Raw genomic sequence first — 15,151 nt, forward strand, 5'->3', positions numbered from 1 at the left:
TGTGGTGGCACAGTGGATAAAGCGTTGACCTGGAACACTGAGGTCACTTGTTTGAAACCCTGTACTTGTCTGGTCAAGGAACATATGGGAGTTGATGCTTCCTGCTCCTCTCTTCTTTCTCTCTCTCACTCTCTCTCCTCTCTAAAATGAATAAATTAAAAAAAATTAAAATAAAATGCACCTGTTTTTACATTTAACCCAATAATAACCCAGTGAAATAAGTACTGTTGTCAGCATTAATATAATTGAGGAAGTGGAATTGAGCAGAGAAGTTAAGAAAGTTGGGCACAGTGATAACACAGCGCAGTGGCTGAGCCAAGGTACGTATGTTGACAGTTGGTCCCCAGGACCTCTCTGACAATGTGAACCTTTGCATTTATTGTATATGATAAATGTAAGAGAACCCTCGATGAATAGTATCACAAAGTGTAAATATTATCTCTAGGAAGAACCTCAAATGTTTGAAGAGAAGATTGCTTGTGGTTTTGTTTTAGCATTTGAAACACCAACAACAAATGCAAATACAGTTTTGACAATCCCTCCTCCAACACAGCAGAGTAATCTCTCAGGCCAACATTCCCACAATCATGTCATCCTTAGGGCAGTTTTATTTCTTTTTGATCTATATGTCTTTTTTTTTTTCTGACCTCGTATAAATAATGAAAACAGGCACATATGCCTTTTACCTCAAATTGAATTTTGTCAAATGCTTTCTGTACATTGATTGATATGATCATGTAACTTCTTTAGCCTATTAGTGTTATGAATTACATCACTTAATTTTTGAATATTAAACCAATGTTATGTCCCGGGAATAAACCCCACTTGGTCATGGTGAAAAAAAGAGAAAAGAAATGTCTTGCGTAGTAATAAAATGAGTGACTAAAATTTTTGGTTCCTCTGACACTAAAATATATTTCTTAATCTACCTTGCTCACAAAAATTAGGGGATCAGGGAATGTGCCGATACTGCCAGCCTTTAGTATAGTGCATTTTCACCAATGAAATAAAAATTAGCTTTGCATCTCATTTGCATAATCAAACAACTTTCTTTGACTTGTTTGCTTTTCTGATGATCTTGTTTTAAAAAAAAAAATCAAATGCTCTTTTTTAATCGCTTCATATTCATTTTGAAATATCCCCTAATTTTTGTGAGCAGTATATTTATTGAAATTTGCCTTTCCGTGTACACTCCAGTAGGAGATATATATTTGATAATTAATTTTTGTCATAATTATGGTAGGTATTCTGGACACTGCACTGAATGAAACCAGGAAGTAGGTAAGAACACAGTAGCATGTTTTTAGTGAAATGATTGACATTAGCTTTTGGTTTATGAGGCCTCATTTCAAAGATAACCAATCTAATAAACATACTGTCAATTGTATGACACCCTGGCAGATAAGTACCCTGGTTGCCCCACCCATGAGTTTCCCCTTTTAGAGACCCTGACAGCTTAGATAACTACCTCATGAGTGATCCTCTTTCCTTCCCCACCCTAATTCCAGCTCTTATGTTTTAAAATCATCAATGAAGGATGGCTCTGTAACACTCTAGCCATCCTGTCTTTAGACCCCCATAAAGGCAGAGGTCCATTCTTTCTTTCTTTTTCGCTTTCTTCCTATGACTTCCTTGTGTGTTCAGTACACACAAAGTCTGTTCAGTATTAAATCTTGTGGTTTCACAGTTTCCTGATGGTGGTAGCAATTATTGTAAGGACCACCAGCGCCAGTTCAGCCACAACTTGGGTCTGAATAACAAGTAGTATGATCCAGGCCATTGCCCCAGGAATTCCTGGGTTTTAGTATCACTATCTATAGTTAAATGAAAAAATGATAAACTCTACATTATCAGAAATAGCAATTAAAGTACTGACATACAAAGAATAAGAAAAACAAAAGTGAAAAAGTTGGTTTTAGATTTTTCTGGAATAAAATTATATAAATGTATAAATAGTCAAGTGAAGTTTATTCCACATGAGTAATATGACTTACAATTATTCAATTTATAAAATAAGAAAAATATTACATACAATAATATATGTCATGGGAAGAAATTATTCTTAAGAAACCTGTGTGGCCCATGAAATAAACCTGATTTCCAAGTATTTCTGATTAAGACTAGGAAAACTTTAAAGGTAGGAACACAGGGGAAAACTGTTTATATAACAGAGCAGAAAGTTTAATAAAGTGGTTACTTAAATTGGATAGAAATGTTGAAACATAAACAGAAATTCCAGGAAATAAAAAAGAAGGTGCAAATTCTAAGACCCCATGTTGATTAAAGAATAGAAAGTTCTGGCTCCAAGACTTTGAGCCCTGCAATCATAGGTACTTCCTAAGCCCTAGGACAACTAGTCCTTTTTTACCTGCCATCCCAGCAAATCTCTTCAGAGCCTGCTTTATGTCTTTCTTCTTCAGACTGTAAATGAAAGGGTTCAGCATGGGTGTGACCATGGCGTACAACACTGAGTATTGTATGCATGGCTGTTGCACTTGAGTGTGAGCTGTGGGTAGCAGCAAAGCTGAGGTACATGCCTAGGCTTGTAAAATAAAATAAGGAGACAGCTGAGAGGTGAGATCCACAGGTAGAAAATGTTTTATATTTCCCCTGAGCTGATGGAATTCCTTGTATGCATGACACTATCTTGGAGTAGGAGTAAATGATACCATCAAGGGGACCACCACCCAGCAGGCCGACTCCAAAATACATCACCATGTTATTAAGAAAAGTGTCAGAACAAGCAGGTTGGATCATCTGATTTAGTTCACAGAAAATGTGTAGAATTTCCAAGTATGTACAGAAGGACAGTTGCAATGTCATTAAGCTTTGCAACAAAGAATACAGGGCACTAATGACCCAGGACACCAGAACCAGCAGTCCACAAAGCTGGCAATTCATGATGACCATGTAGTGCAGGGGCTGGCAGATGGCCACAAAGTGGTCATAGGCCATCACAGTCAGGATAAAGTCAACCAACCCTGCAAAAAATAGGAAAATATAGGCTATGACTCTGCTCTGAGTCTGCATGTTCAGCAGCATCTTCGGGACGGTGGTGGAGGTGGAGCAGGTGTCCACCAGGGACAGGTTCCAGAGGAAGAAGTACATGGGCGTGTGGAGGTGGGAGTCTGAACTGACGGCCAGGATGATGAGCAGGTTCCCAACACGGTGATTAGGTACATGGACAGGAAGAGCCCAAATACGAGGGGCTGCAGTTCTAATTTTCACTCAAAACAGCCTTAGCCAATAGATAAGAAGATGGAAGTGAAATAAATGCAGTACTTAAATTCTCCCAAACAACATTACTATTACAACTAAACTGCAGAACAACTGTCATTCTGAATCACATAAAATCTAGCTGAAAGAAAGTATTACACGTAGGGATTTCAAGAAGATGTCAAATTAGGGCTGGTGGGAGTGGCAGAGATGCAGATGGCTAGCATCACACCTGCGTGTGGTGATTTAAAATAAAAAGGGACCCCTTCCCTTCTCTCTCTCTCTCTCTGTTTCTCTCTATTCTCTTTAAAATAAATGAATAAAAAAAATTTAAAAAAGGAGTATCTCAGTTGTGAAGATACCCTGAATAGCAAAGGGGCCAAGCTCCACACCAGGTCCCCCAGCCCCAGCTTCCAGAGCCAGGAGGAGAAGTCCTCATGACTTCTGGCTGTAAAAATCAACAGGATTATGGCTGGGTGATATAGACGCTGCTGGAGCCGAAGGCAGCTCCTCTTAAAGGGCTGGTGCACAGACTACCTGGGACTCACTCTCTCTGAGCTCCAGCACTGGGGAAGCAGCTTGAAAGGAACCAGAGACATTTGGGGAGGAACTGGATTATCTGGCATCAGGGCAACAAAATCTAGTGTAGCAGCTTTCTGTCAGAAAAAAGTGCTGGCAGAGGCCATTGTACCTTTTCTGAGACACTTCCTCTTCTATAGAGCTAACAGGTGGGTGCCATATCTGAGTCTCCATCAACCTGACTCACACTGTTTTCCCCACCCTGGAGATTCCCTGATATCCTTCCCCACCCAACTTTCAGCCCATCCAAGCCATTTCCAGTGACTTTTCCATACAACTGGCCTCTCTTACTTTATGCTTCAAACTTTCCTAAAATCTCTCAAACAAGCAGGATTTGGCCTCTGTATACACAGCACCTCTCGCTAAGAGTCCCCAGGTCTGGCACTAGCAAGCCATTTGCAAATTGCCCTCAGCTCCTATCAGGTGGCCATAGGAGGGACACAGGTGGTGGTTGACCTTGTACCCCTGAGAGGTCCCAGAGCCAGGGCACCCAGTGGACCACCTCAGACAATGCTGGATTACAACCTTACCACCTCACCAGCAACACACTCAAGGGGTAGACTTGGTGAGCACCAAATCCCCACTGAAGCAAGTCTTGCACTATAGGGTTGGATCTTGCACAGAAGCTCCTCTGTTGTAGTCATAGCCAGTACTCCCAGCCAATTGGCCAGAGGGTCAATACTTCCCAGTGACACCAACAGCAATTAAGGATCAACTACAACAGGACAGTGCACACAGCCCATACAGGGGAGCACCTAGAGAGCACAGTTTGTATAATTGGGAAGTTGCCTCACTGGGCCCACTGGGCATCTACTACACAAGGAAACTTCTCTAAGTTTAGGAGACATAGCAGTTCTACCTAATATGTAGAAACAAACATAGAAAACAGCTAAAATGTGGAGACAGAGAATCAGGTCCCAAATGAAGAAACAGAGAGATTTCCAAAAAAAGAACTAAATTAAATGAAAGCAAAATACTAAACAACAGAGTTCAAAACAATACTTATAAAGATGCTTAAGGGTGAGATCAGAGAAATGACGCCGTGAGGAGCGATGCCGATAAATCTCCCCAAAATTTCAACAAGTTCTTCAACCAGAGACAGAAAAATCTATCCTTGGAGCATCTAGAAGTCCCACACACTGTACACGAAGGTATGATTGAGCAAAAAATTGACTAAATATATATATAATCAACCCTGAAGGAAATAAGACGGAGAAAGGAATACTCCGCATTCCTCATTAACCTAAGCAAGGGCTGCTTTCACTTGGAACTGAGATAGAGGGCTAAGGGTGTGGAGGGATCGAGCCAGGCTGTGGCATAGACATCCGAGCCAAGGAAAGAGTGTGCCTGTGGTGACTCAGCCAATGTGAGCTAACACCCGCACCAGACCCTGGCAAAGACGGGTGAGTGGCGGCCGTCATTAGACCTGATATCCTGGTTGGTGAGCACCAATAGTGTGCGAGAGGTTCCTCTTAGCACCCCGGGAGTGGGCGCCTGTGTTCCCAGACAGAAAGGCAGAGTCAGAGGCCTTTGTGTGGGCTGTGACCAGAGTCTCGGTGTGGTCCCTGCACACTGAACAGCGGTGCGCGGGGAATGCGCAAAAGCAAACTTCCCTACGCCTGAACTTCTCCGGGCGGGCGGGGCGCCTCACCCAGCCATTCAAGCTAATAGCCCTGTGGGGCACGCAAGCAGTTTGCAGTCTGACTCGGGAGCAGATCTGCGGATCCAATCACTGAAGTTAGCTTAACCCACAGTCTGCTCACCTCCCAACTGACCTATGTGGCTCAAACTGACAAGATCTCTCTCAATTCAGTGATCTAAGACAGGAGGCATGATATTTTTTAGTGCCTCTTGCTATGCACGTAGGGGTGGGGGCAACTTCTGATTGGCAGAGCTTTCATACTTAGGGCTATATGTTAAAAAGAGAGATTTGGCAGCTTTTAAGACCTCCTGTTTTGCAAACAGCAAATAGGCCATCTTCTACCTAGCCAAAACAGGTTACAAAGTGCAAAAAGCCTGGGGAGAGTGGTCCTACAGAGTGCTGAGGCATACTGGACATGCCTGGAGGTGCATAGAAAGGCACCTTGAGAGCAATTGGCTCCCAGCCCCACCTGATTATGCTGGTGGCTCTGACTGAGTCTTACCCAGAGCCCTGCACTGAGTGGGGATAGAGGGGGGATTTGACAGCTCTTTGAGCCTCTTACTCTCCAGGCCGAGGCAGCAGCAACCCCATAGCTGGATCATCAGGCTGCTAATTCAGGAAGGAGAGACTAGGAGAGAGGCTCTGGGAAAATGGACTCTCTCATTGTCGGAGCCTGCAAATGCTAATGAGCCTCGACTGCCAACGTGACTGAAGCCTAATATATGACATCGCCATAGAGACTTATCAACTGCAAATCTCTACCTAAATGTGCCACAGGGGCAGAGCCTGGGGTACAGAGTCACCAACCAGGAAGAAAGAGAGGAAAGAAAAAGGAAGAAGATAGCGTCTCAAAATCAAGAAAAATCCAGACTTTATAACCTTTTCCATTTTTTTGTTTCTTTCATCTTCTTGTCTTATTTTCTTTTTCTTCCACCCTTGTCATTTTATTCTCTGCCCATCTTATTCTTTCCCCTTCTTGAACTACACTACCCATAAGTGTTACATTTCCCATTTTCTTTCTTTTCCTCTTCCTTTCTCTCTATGACGGTTGCACTCCAAAACCCTTAACTCTCTCTCTCTTTTTGTTCTTTTTTCTTCTTTTTGTTTCCCCCCCCTATATTAGTTTCTTCTTTTCTCCTTTACTTTTCCTCTCATTCAATCCTCAATCATGAACAAATTATTTTATTTGAGACTCAAATTTTTTCTTTGTGGCACTTTGGGTGCTTTTTACTTTGCTTTTCAACTCATTAGCATTCCTCCCAACCCTGGCTCTCCATTCTATCTAGTTTTTGCTCCACTTAATACAATAGTAATTAAAATTTTTTTCCTTTTTCCTGTTTCCCTCTTATCCCTCTCATTATATCTCTTAGTTGACCATCACTTACAAGCAAATCATTTTATTCTTGACCCAATTTTTTAAAAGCATTTTGTGGGTCTCTACCTCCTTTTTTGCCCTTTTATCACTTCTCCCCAACTCAGGCCCTCCGTTATAGGTAGTTTTTTGTTCCATTTAGCACAATATAATTCACAGTTCATCACAATTTTTTCTCAAGGAGGAGGGGAGAGGAGAGGAGAAAATAAAAGGGGGGGGGATGTCGAAAGCCGATCAATGGCTGCTGGTTGACAAAGTCACAGCAGAGAAAAGATGCAATGATACTTCCCTCTTTAACTTTTTGAATTAATTTGGCCTTTTATCCCCCCTTTTCTGGGTGTGTGTGCTATCATTTATGGCACAGGGATAATAGCACCATGCTTTCCCTGTAGATTCATAATAATTTCTTTTGAAAATGAGACAGAGGGTGTGAGTTCCACAGAAAAGTCTGTAATCCCCTTTGCCTGGGCTCATAGACATAAGAGGCTGGTTATGATATCCCTTGAAAAGGGTTAAGTTTATAGGAGAATTCATTCTTATTAATCATGTTAGAAAAAATAGATTGTGACTTATAAATAGGTAGGAAACAGTAACTATACACAGAAGCACCTTTCAGCCTTCACTTAATTCATTACTTTACCTCCCTAGCCTTTTCATGTGGTAGAGAAACTTTCCTTTCTTCTTGTATACCTGACCTGCAGGTGGTGAAATACTCTGAGAAAAATAAAGTTAGAACTTAACTAGTGTATGAATATAGTAGATAAATAAAATTTGATCAGACAATAGACCCTTAGATAAAGTAGAGTTATTAATCAATACTTTTAGAAGTTTGCGCCAATATTGTTGTTGCTACTCAAGTTATTGTATAACTATGCTTAGAATGACTTACCACCTGATTTATAGCTTATAGAAATGAATTAACTGTTGCCTAGAAATATATAACCATAGTGAAACAAAAACAATTATTAATCAATGCATTCTGAATACCATGTGATTGTAACTTAGTGTGTGTATATATAAAGCTAGACTAGACATTGGCAGAGATGCCTGGCAGTGAATGCTAAAAAAGAATTTGGCTCTCTCACTTGATTTGTGCTGATGCCATCTCTTCCTGTGGGACCCCTGGATTCCCCCCCAGGGCTGGACCCCAGCAGGGGGAAATAATAAATTTTCTTTTTTTTTCCCATTTTTTTCTTTTTCTTTTTTAAAAAATTTTTATTCTTTATTAATTCTCATTAGTACTACCAACAAAACCACCCTCAGATGCCATTAAGGAAAAGGAAATAGAATATCATGGATACAAAAGACAGAGATGTAGCACAGATATATGAGGAAAAATCTATGGAGAAAAAATTTAATATATTGGAAACCTTGGAGTAAGTGACAGAGAATTTAAAATAGAAATCCTAAAAATACTCAGAGATATACAAGAAAACACAGAAAGGCAATTTAGGGAGCTCAGAAAACAACTCAATAAACACACAAAATATATTACCAAGGAAATTAAAACTATAAAAACAAATCAAACAGAGATGAAAAACTCAATTCATGAACTGAAAAATGAGGTAACAAGCTTAGCTAATAGAACAGGCCAGTCAGAAGGTAGGATTAGTGACATAGAAGACAAGCAACTTGAGGCACAACAGAGAGAAGAAGAAAGAGACTCAAAAATTAAAAAAAATGAGAAAGCCCTACAGGAATTGTCTGAATCCATCAAAAAGACTAACATAAGAATAATAGGGGTCCTGGCCGGTTGGCTCAGTGGTAGAGCGTCGGCCAGGCGTTCAGGAGTCCTGGGTTCGATTCCAGGACTATCTGCTTCTCCACCCCTCCCCCTCTCCTTCCTCTCTGTCTCTCTCTTCCCCTCCCGCAGTCAAGGCTTCATTGGAGCAAAGTTGGCCTGGGCGTTGAGGATGGCTCTGTGGCTTCTGCCTCAGGTGCTAGAATGGCTCTGGTTGCAACAGAGCAATGCTCCAGATGGGCAGAGCATTGCCCCCTGATGGGCATGCTGGGTGGATCCCGGTCAGCCGCATGGGGGAGTCTGTCTGACTGCCTCCCCATTTCCAACTTCAGAAATATACAAAAAAAAAAAAAAAAGAATAATAGGTATATCAGAGGGAGAAAAGAGAGAAAATGAAATGGAGAACATATTTAAACAAATAATAGATGAGAACTTCCCAAGTCTGTGGAAAGAACTAAAGCCTCAAATTCAAGAAGAAAACAGAACACTGAGTTTTCTTAACCCCAACAAACCTACTCCAAGGCACATCATAATGAAATTGGCACAAACCAACGATAAAGAAAAAATTCTCAAGGCAGCCAGAGAAAAGAAGGATACAACATATAAAGGAAGGCCTATTAGATTATCATCAGATTTCTCAGCAGAAACTCTACAAGCTAGAAGAGAGTGGACCCCAATATTTAAAATCCTGAAAGAGAGAAACTTTCAGCCAAGAATACTATACCCATCAAAGCTATCCTTCAAATATGGAGAAATAAAAACATTCACAGATACAGAAAAGATGAGGGAATTTACCATCAGAAAACCCCCACTCCAGGAATTACTAAAGGGGGTTTTCCAACCAGATTCAAAGAACAAAACAAAACAAAACCACAAGTAAAAACTACATCAAGAACACAATAAAACCAAATTCAAACTGTGACAACAAAAACAAAAAAAAAGAAGGGAGAGGACGGAGATTAACAGTAGCAAAGGACGATGAAGTGCAGAAGCACTCATAAGATAGTGTACTACAATGAACATGGTAGGTACCCTTTTCATTACTTAATGGTAACCACCCTTGAAAAAAACCACCACAGAAGCACATGACTTAAAAAAGGTAGCAACAGAGGAAAGAAGTATGGAATACAAACAAACAAAAACAAATGATAGAAAAACAAAAGAGAAGAGTCAAACAAGATACAAAACTAACAGAAAGCAATTTATAAAATGGCAACAGGGAACCCACAAGTGTCAATAATTACACTAAATGTAAATGGATTAAACTCACCAATAAAAAGACACTGAGTAGCAGAATGGATTAAAAAAGAAAATCCAACTGTATGCTTCCTACAAGAAACACATCTAAGCAACAAGGATAAAAACAAATTCAAAGTGAAAGGCTGGAAAACAATACTCCAACCAAATAACATCCAAATAAAGCAGGTGTAGCAATACTCATATCTAATAATGCTGACTACAAGACAGAAAAAGTACTCAGAGACAAAAATGGTCATTTCATAATGATTAAGGAGATGCTGAATCAAGAAGACATAACAATTCTTAATATATATGCACCAAACCAAGGAACACCAAAATATATAAGACAGCTACTTATTGACCTTAAAACAAAAACTGACAAAAATACAATCATACTTGGAGACCTCAATAAACTGCTGACAGCTCTAGATCATTCATCCAAACAGAAAATCAATAAAGAAATATAGGCCTTAAAGAAAACACTAGAGCACCTGAATATGATAGACATCTACAGGACATTTCATCTCAAAGCGACAGAATATACATTTTTCTCTAGTGTACATGGAACATTCTCAAGAATTGACCATATGTGGGTCCACAAAAATAACATCAGCAAATTCAGAAAAATTGAAATTGTACCAAGCATATTTTCTGATCATAAAGCCTTGAAACTAGAATTCAACTGCAAAAAAGAGGAAAAATAACCCACAAAAATGTGGAAGCTAAACAACATACTTTAAAAAAATGAATAGGTCAAAGAAGAAATAAGCGCAGAGATCAAAACATATATACAGATAAAAATGACAATGCAACATATCAGAATCTCTGGGATGCAGCAAAAGCAGTAATAAGAGGGAAGTTCATATCACTTCAGGTCTATATGAACAAACAAGGGAGAGCCCAAGTGAACCACTTTACTTCACACCTTAAGGAACTAGAAAAAGAAGTACAAAGACAACCCAAAACCAGCCGAAGAAAGAAAATAATAAAAATCAGAGCAGAAATAAATGAAATAGAGAACAGAAAAAGTATAAAAAAATTAATAAAACAAGGAAATGGTTTTTTGAAAAGATCAACAAAATTGACAAACCCTTGGCAAGACTCACCAAGGAAAAAAGAGAAAGGACTCATATAAACAAAATCCAAAATGAAAGAGGAGAAATCACTACAGATATCATAGATAAACAAAGAATTATTGTAGAATACTATGAAAAACTATATGCCACCAAATTCAACAATCTAGAAGAAATAGATAAATTCCTAGAACAATACAACCTTCCTAGACTGGGTCAAGAAGAAGCAGAAAGCCTAAACACACCAATTAGCAGGGAAGAAATAGAAAAAACTATTAAAAACTTCCCCTCAAATAAAAGTCCAGGCCCAGACGGTTATACTAGTGAATTCTATCAAACATTCAAAGAAGACTTGGTTCCTATTCTACTCAAAGTCTTCCAAAAAATTGAAGAAGAAGCAATACTTCCAAACACATTTTCTGAGGCCAACATAACCCTCATACCGAAACCTGGCAAGGATGGCACAAAAAAAGAAAACTACAGACCAATATCTCTAATGAATACAGATACTAAAATACTAAACAAAATACTAGCAAATTGAATACAACAACATATTAAAAAAATAATACAGCATGTTCAAGTGGGATTCATCCCAGAATCTCAAGGATGGTCCAACATACGTAAAATGGTTAACATAATATACCATATCAACAAAACAAAGAAAAAAACCACATGATCTTATCAATAGATGCAGAAAAGTTTTTAGATAAAATACAACACAACTATATGTTTAAGACACTCAACAAAATGGGTATAGAAGGAAAATATCTCAACATGATAAAGGCCATATATGATAAACCATCAGCCAACATCATATTAAATGGCATAAAACTGAGGACTTTCCACCTTAAATCAGGAACAAGACAGGGTTGTCCACTCTCTCCACTCTTATTTAATGTGGTGCTAGAAGTTTTGGCCAGAGCAATCAGACAAGAGAAAGAAATAAAAAGCATCCATATCGGAAAAGAAGAAGTAAAGGTATCACTTTTTGCAGATGATATGATCCTATACATTGAGAATCCCAAAGACTCCACAAAAGGATTACTAGAAACAATAAGCCAATACAGTAAGGTCGTAGGATACAAAATTAATATACAAAAGTCTATATGCCTTTCTATATGCCAACAATGAAACATTAGAAAACTAACTCAAAAAAATAATTCTCTTCACGATTGCAACAAAAAAGTAAAATACCTAGGAATAAACATAACAAAGAATGGAAAGGACCTATATAACAAAAACTACAAAGCATTGTTAAGGGAAATTGAAAAAGATACAATGAGATGGAAAAATATTTCTTGTTCTTGGATAGGAAGAATAAATATAATCAAAATGGCCATATTACCCAAAGTAATTTATAAATTTAATGCAATTTCCATCAAAATTCTAATGACATTTTTTAAAAGAAATGGAACAAAAAAATCATCAGATTTATATGGAACTATAAAAAACCTTGAATAGCCTGACCAGGCAGTGGCGCAGTGGATAGAGCATTGGACTGGGATGCCGAGGACCCAGGTTCGAGACTCCAAGGGCGCCAGCTTGAGCTCAGGCTCATCTGGTTTGAGAAAAAAAAAAGCTCACCAGTTCGGACCCAAGGTTGCTGTCTTGAGCAAGGGGTAACTCTTTCTGCTGAAGGCCTGTGGTCAAGGCACATATGAGAAAGCAATCAATGAACAACTAAGGTATTGCAATGCGCAATGGAAAACTAATGATTGATGCTTCTCATCTCTTCGTTCCTGTCTGTCTGCCCCTGTCTATCCCTCTCTCTGACTCTCTCTCTGTCTCTGAAAAAACAAAAAAACACACAAACAAACAAAAACAAAAACAAAAAACTCCGAATAGCCAAAGCAATCCTAAAGAAAAAGAATGAAGCTGGGGACATTACAATTCCTGACTTCAAACTATATTATAGAATCATGATAAACAAAACAGCATGATATTGGCAGAAAAATAGACACTCAGACCAATGGAACAGAATAGAAAGTCCAGAAATAAAACCACATATATATAGTCAAATAATTTTTGATAAAGGGGCCAACAACACACAATAGAGAAAGTAAGCCTCTTCAACAAATGGTGCTGGGAAAACTGGAAAGCCACATGCAAAAGAATGAAACTCGACTACAGTTTGTCCCCTTGTACTAAAATGAATTCAAAATGGATCAAAGATCTAAATATAAGACCTGAAACAATAAAGTACATAGAAGAAGACATAGGTACTTTACTCATGAATCTTGATTTTAAAGAGCATTTTATGAATTTGACTCCAAAGGCAAGGGAAGTGAAGGCAAAAATAAATGAATGGGACTACATCAGACTAAAAAGTTTTTGCTCAGCAAGAGAAACTGACAACAAAATAAACAGACAGCCAACTAAATGGGAAATGATATTTTCAAACAACAACTCAGATAAGGGCCTAATATCCAAAATATACAAAGAACTCATAAAACTCAACAACAAACAATCCAATAAAAAATGGGAAGAGGACATGAACAGACACTACTCTCAGGAAGAAATATAAATGGTGAACAGATATATGAAAAGATGCTAATCTTCATTAGTTATTAGAGAAATGCAAATCAAAACTGCAATGAGATACCACCTCACACCTGTTAAATTAGCTATTATCAACAAGACAGGTAATAGCAAATGTTGGAGAGGCTGTGGAGAAAAAGGAACCCTCATTCACTGTTGGTGGGAATATAAAGTAGTACAACCATTATCGAAGAAAGTATGGTGGTTCCTGAAAAAAACTGAAAATAGAACTACCTTATGACCCAGCAATCCCTCTACTGGGTATATACCCCCCAAACTCAGAAACATTGATATGTAAAGATATATGTAGCCCCATGTTCATTGCAGCATTGTTCACAGTGGCCAAGACATGGAAACAACCAAAAAACCTTTCAATAGACGACTGGATAAAGAAGATGTGGCACATATACACTATGGAATACTACTCAGCCATAAGAAATGATGACATCGGATCATTTACAACAAAATGGTTGGATCTTAATAACATTATATGAAATGAAATAAGTAAATCAGAGAAAACTAAGAACTGCATGATTCCATACACAGGTAGGACATAAAAACGAGACTAAGAGACATGGACAAGAGTGTGGTGGTTACGGGCGGGGGGGGGGCAGGGAGAGGGGAAAGGGGAGGGGGAGGGGCACAAAGAAAACTAGATAGGAGGTGATGGAAGACAATCTGACTTTGGGTGATGGGTATGCAACATAATTGAATGACAAGATAACCTGGACATGTTTTCTTTGAACATATGTACCTGATTTATTGATGTCACTGCATTAAAATTAATAAAAACTAAAAAAATATGCTTAAGGAACTTAGTGAGAACTTCAACAGCATAAAAAGGACATAGAAAGCATAAAAAGAGAACCAGTCAGAAATGAAGGATACACTAACTGAAATAAAGAATTTTTTTCTTCTTCTCACTTTTTTTTTAGTGTGCTGACTTTCTGAATACATGTAAAAGGATAATAGTCCTTTCAATGCAGAGGAAAAAGGCAGACATTGCTCTAGCACAGAGTCAAAGCCAAGGGAACTATAAAGCACACTTGAAGAATATTTTATAGGGATTCAACAGTAGAATAAATGAAACTGTGAATCAAATCAGCTATTTGGGATATAATGAAGCAAAAAACTCCCAGTTAAAATAGCAATAAGAAAAAAGAATGCAACAAAAATGAAGAGAGAGTAAGGAGTATCTGGGACGTCAACTGTACCAACATTTGCATCAATGGGGTCCAGAAGGAGAAGGGAAAGAGAAAAAAAATTGAAACCCTATTTGAAAAATGTCAGAAAAGTTCCCTAGCCTGGTGAAGGAAATAGACATACAAATCCAGGAAACACAGAGAAGTCCCAAATAAGATGAACCCAGAGAGGTCCACACCAAGACACATCATAATTAAAATGCAGTTTAAAGACAAAGAGAGACTCTTAAAAGCACAAGAGAAAAACAGTTAATTATCTACAAGAGAGCCCCCATAAGACTATCAATTCATTTTTCAATAGAAACTTTGCAGGCCAGAAAGGAGTGGCAAGAAATATTCAAAGTGATGATAAGCAAAGACCTACAACCAAGATTACTTTTCTCAGCAAAGTCATCATTTAGAATTGAAGGACATATAAAGAACATTCCAGACATAAAAAAAACTAAAGGAGCCCTGGCCGGTTGGCTCAGTGGTAGAGCGTCGGCCTGGCGTGCAGAAGTCCCGGGTTTGATTCCCGGCCAGGGCACACAGGAGAAGCGCCCATCTGCT

At 38.7% G+C, this 15,151-nt stretch overlaps 1 non-coding gene and 1 pseudogene across 1 annotated transcript; both read right to left on the reverse strand.

The window, feature by feature from the left end:
* Window positions 1-2,324: 2,324 nt before the first annotated feature.
* Window positions 2,325-3,226, reverse strand: LOC136389247 (olfactory receptor 7A5-like; annotated as a pseudogene).
* Window positions 3,227-14,332: 11,106 nt separating this feature from the next.
* LOC136389863 (small nucleolar RNA SNORA22) lies at window positions 14,333-14,468 on the reverse strand. Its single transcript, XR_010748424.1, has one exon. It is a non-coding gene; the product is annotated as a small nucleolar RNA SNORA22 (small nucleolar RNA).
* Window positions 14,469-15,151: the final 683 nt, after the last annotated feature.

The sequence above is a fragment of the Saccopteryx leptura genome, chromosome 1, assembly GCF_036850995.1.
Source record: "Saccopteryx leptura isolate mSacLep1 chromosome 1, mSacLep1_pri_phased_curated, whole genome shotgun sequence".
In the NCBI taxonomy this organism is placed as follows: Eukaryota; Metazoa; Chordata; class Mammalia; order Chiroptera; family Emballonuridae; genus Saccopteryx; species Saccopteryx leptura.